General features: G+C 47.1%; 1 protein-coding gene across 1 annotated transcript in view; it reads left to right on the forward strand.

Annotated features, from left to right (window-relative positions):
* The window catches only part of LOC131889868 (probable serine/threonine-protein kinase DDB_G0268078), a gene marked incomplete at its 5' end in the record, with an annotated part of 87958 nt that overhangs the window by 17060 nt on the left and 66544 nt on the right, over positions 1-4354 (forward strand).

Consider the following 4354-nt stretch of genomic DNA (forward strand, 5'->3'; position numbering starts at 1 on the left):
AAAGTAGTCCGTGTTTGTGATTTGTTCCGTGGGTTGACAGATTGACCTGCATGCTGTCTCACAAATTCCCATCTGAACCGCAATCTTCTTCCTTTTCGTTGCAGCCGCCATCTTGTCGTCCTTGAAACTCCTCTAGTTCCTGGAATGACAATCGCACTAGATGGGGCAGTCTCTCCACTGACCCGACTTGGTACAGGAGGAGACAGTCAAGAACCTCGCGTCGGAACTGACCTCAACGAACTCGGCGCGCTTCGCCGGCAAAATTACCCCGTGGGAGCGGGTCCGTGAATTCCCGTTGGACGCAGTCAACGGGCAAAGTATACCGTCTGCGCCATGTTGTATCCGGAAAGAAGAACTGACAGAGACGTTTCCGATTTGCAAGTCAGAACATAAGTGAGCTTTTATTGGTCAGCTGAGAGACATGGAAAGTGGAAGAAGGAGATGGAAGGTAGAGGTATAGTACAGAGACATCGAGCGTTCACAATTCAGTATATGGAAAATCCTACACACATATTCATGACTTTGCCAGTCATTTGGTTGGATCAACGATATTCTCCAAGACAGACCTCGTCAAGGCTTACCATCAGATACTAATGGCAGAAGAGGATCGCCATGAAACTGCCATTACAACTCCTTTCGGTTTGTTCGAGTACAACCGTATGCCTTTTGGTTTGCGTAATTCCGGCCAGACTTTCCAATGCTTTATCGATGAGGTGGTTCGTGGATTAGAGGGAACTTATGCTTATGTTGACGATATTCTGGTGGCATCATCGTCTCCTCAATGTCATGAAACGCACCTGAAGGAGCTCTTTCGACGCCTTCAAAGCAATGGTCTCATAATTAGCAAAGAAAAATGTGTTTTTGGTGCCTTGCATTTGGATTTTTTGGGTCATAAGGTTTCCATGGCTGGAATTGAACCTCTCCCTGAACGTGTCATGTCCATCATCAATTACCCTCCTCCAGCTGACGTCAATGCCTTACAAAAACTGCTTGGTCTGATCAACTATTATCATCGGTTTATACCTTGTTGTTCCTCGTTGGTGACTCCATTTAGAGATCTGTTACGACCCAAAACTGCATTCAAATGGACTGCGCGACATCAAACTGCCTTTGATCATCTCAAGTCGGCCCTTTCTCGCCGGGCCTTGTTGGCATTTCCTCAAACCGACGTTCCTGTAGCTGTGACCTGTGATGCCTCCAATTCCGGACTTGGTGCAGTGTTGGAGCAATATTCACCGCACGGCTGGGAGCCCCTCGCATTTTTTTCTTGTGTCCTAACAAATGCCGAAAAAAAGTATAGTGCATTTGACAAAGAACTGCTGGCGGTTAAGGATGCAATATTACACTTTCAACATTTTGTCAAAGGTTGCGCATTTACCGTGTTCACCGATCATTGGCCACTGACCACTGCTATTCATTCCAAAGGCCTCACTTGGAGTAGTAGGCAGGCCCGTCATTTCTCAATAATTGCGGAATACACGACAGATATACATGTTGATGGAATAGACAACTGTGTGGCCGATGCCCTTTCCCGGATCAATGCCATTTCGGGTTCTGCATTTGATTGGTCATCTTTTCGCCAGTCTCAACTCAACTATGTCGATCTTCAGTCTCTGCCTGGAGCTTTAACTGGATTACAATGTAATTTAACACCTATGGATGGCGTTTCAATTTTGTGCGATATTTCGACTGGCCGACCTCGCCCTCTAGTGCCTCGTTGTTGGGTGCCTCAAATTCTCAAAACATTTCACGAACTTAGTCACTCTGGAATAAGGCCAACCACTCGTGCAATTCAGACCGACTTCGTTTGGTTCAATATGAAGAAAGACATTTGCAACTTTATTAGATCTTGTCTTGCCTGTCAACGATCCAAAGTTTCAAGACATAATCGTCATCCTTTGCAGGACTTTGATCCACCGTCGGGTCGGTTTGGTCATCTTCATTTGGATATCGTTTGGCCTCTACCCCAATCCAATGGATTTCGATATGTCTTGATGATGGTAGATCGATGGACTCGTTGGCCTGAGGTTGTGCCCATGGGATCAATGACGAGTGTAGACTGTGTCAATGCATTGCTGAATGACTGGGTTAGTCGATTCGGTGTTCCGGAAATCATAACCACTGATCGAGGTCGACAGTTCGAGTCTTCTCTTTGGCGTGAATTGGGCAGATTCCTTGGTTTTCGGTCTACAAGGACGCCATCGTTTCATCCTCAGGCCAATGGCTTAGTGGAGCGGTTCCACCGGTCCTTGAAGGCATCTTTAATGGCGAAATTATCCAAGGCAAGCGAGTGGCACAATGAGTTACCTTGGGTTCTTCTTGGTCTTCAGTCTGCAGTAAAGGATGATCTTGGATATTCCCCTGCTCAGGCAGCATATGGAGAATCGATCCGTGTACCAGGAAGATTTTTCTCAACCGATCCTATTCCCCACAGCTCTGGCGTGCGAGACGTTCGTCATAATATTGAGAAATTTCCCTTCGTGAATCCCAAAAGACACGGCTCGATTTCACCATTCCAATCTTCATTGCTTTCAAGAGTTGGATATGTTTTCATTCGTGTGGATTCTGTTACTCCTCCATTAACCCCTCCATATGTTGGTCCTTACAAGATTATTGAACGCCATGCAGACTTTTTTGTTCTCGATATTAATGGACGAATCGATTCGGTTTCCACGGATCGCTTGAAGCCCGCATTTAAGGGAAATGACCTCGTTCCCGGTCTAGAAGAACCTTCCGTGTCACAGCGTGGACGTTTAGTCTATTCAAAATAGCTAAGGATCTTTTTCTATATACGTCATACTTTTTGCTTGTTCGGTATGTTTAAATTTGGTTGCGAATAAATATGCATGGGGGTGTGGTGTGGCGAGCAGCTCGTTTGCTCTCACCTGACCATGCCTCATTTGACTGAGAATAGTCCTCGAGTCAGCAGCCATACTGTTATGGCCACAAACACAGATAAAAACCGAGATCCCCTAGCACGTGTATGATCCACAATCCCTCCACAGATCCCAAAGTCTTCGAGTTCTTTGGCATTTCGGCACTCAGTGGACATCACATCAAACGCCAAGGAGAATAGCTAATGGTCTGCTCATTCAGGTGATTGGAGAACTCAAATCGTTCAATTTGCCCAGATGCTTTGAAAACCCGATGATCCCTGACACAAGGAATGAAGTTGCAACTCCATCTGCAGTCGTTAGCCATCGTCTCATTGCTCCGTTTGCCAAGAACTTTCATCATTGGACAAGTCTTTGGAGATGTTGTCTCTAATTGGCCGGGATGCCGGAGACATCGTGGCCATTGCCACGTATGGAGAGCATCACCCATTTGTTCAACATACCTCTCTTAGATGGTCAGTGGTTGGATCCATATACCCAACCAAATCGCAGGCTTCTTTCGAATCCCAAGAATTAAGAGTGTTGAGGAGTGTAGTGGCTCAGGATCACGATCACTTTGAAGCGGCTCTCTCATTCCCCTTCAAAATGCCCCCACTATTCATAACGGTGACGGCGGCCCTGCTTCTTTGCGAGGAAAGCAGACTATGAGCTTGATGCACTAAACCAAATGACAAGAGGTTCCTGGAAATAGTTGCCGGAGTTTGACGCATGCAAGGATGCCGTTGGAGACGTTGGGTATCCTAGAAGCGTCAGTGCAGGTGGTTCTGTGCACGTGAGATTTCTGCTGGGAGATTCCAAGGTGGCTCCAAAGTGTGCGACCTCAAATCCTCGAGGGACTGGTGAACTAGCCAGATCAGATTACCTCCTACTCTGACAGTTTGGTCGTTCTTGGGTACTTGTGCAACACGGAGAAAAGATTTCGGAGATATGTGGTTAGGCAAAGTGGAGTGGATTCTTTCAGGTGTACCGGCAGCCCAATGGCAGTACATTAAGACATGCATCAACCCAGCTGATATGGCTTCTAGGTCTCAGGACCCGGAGATGCAGGAGTCCGCACCCTTGATACTCAAGTCAATGACATTAAGTCTTTTCCTGACGCTCAAACTGTGCGATCTTTGCAAGGCTTTTTGGAATTGGCAAACGTTTATCGTTGACATACCCCTCATTTTGCCCACACTGCCCAGCCACTCTACGCTCTGTTTTCTTCCACACGCTTAGGGGCTCGCAAAGCAGCCGAAAAGCAACTGGCATGGACCTCTGATGCATTGACGGCGTTTGTGCCCTTTGAAGAGGCACTGGATGATCACGTCACTCTCGGCTTTCTAGATGCTACACTTCCCTCACAATTAGTAACAGATGCATCTGGCGCTGGTGTGGGTGCCGTTCTGGAGCAACTCACTAGACAAGGTTGGCGCCCCATTGGGTTTTTCAGCCGAAAGCTGGAACCATGCGTACATCCG

Source organism: Tigriopus californicus, chromosome 11, assembly GCF_007210705.1.
Source record: "Tigriopus californicus strain San Diego chromosome 11, Tcal_SD_v2.1, whole genome shotgun sequence".
NCBI lineage: Eukaryota > Metazoa > Arthropoda > Copepoda > Harpacticoida > Harpacticidae > Tigriopus > Tigriopus californicus.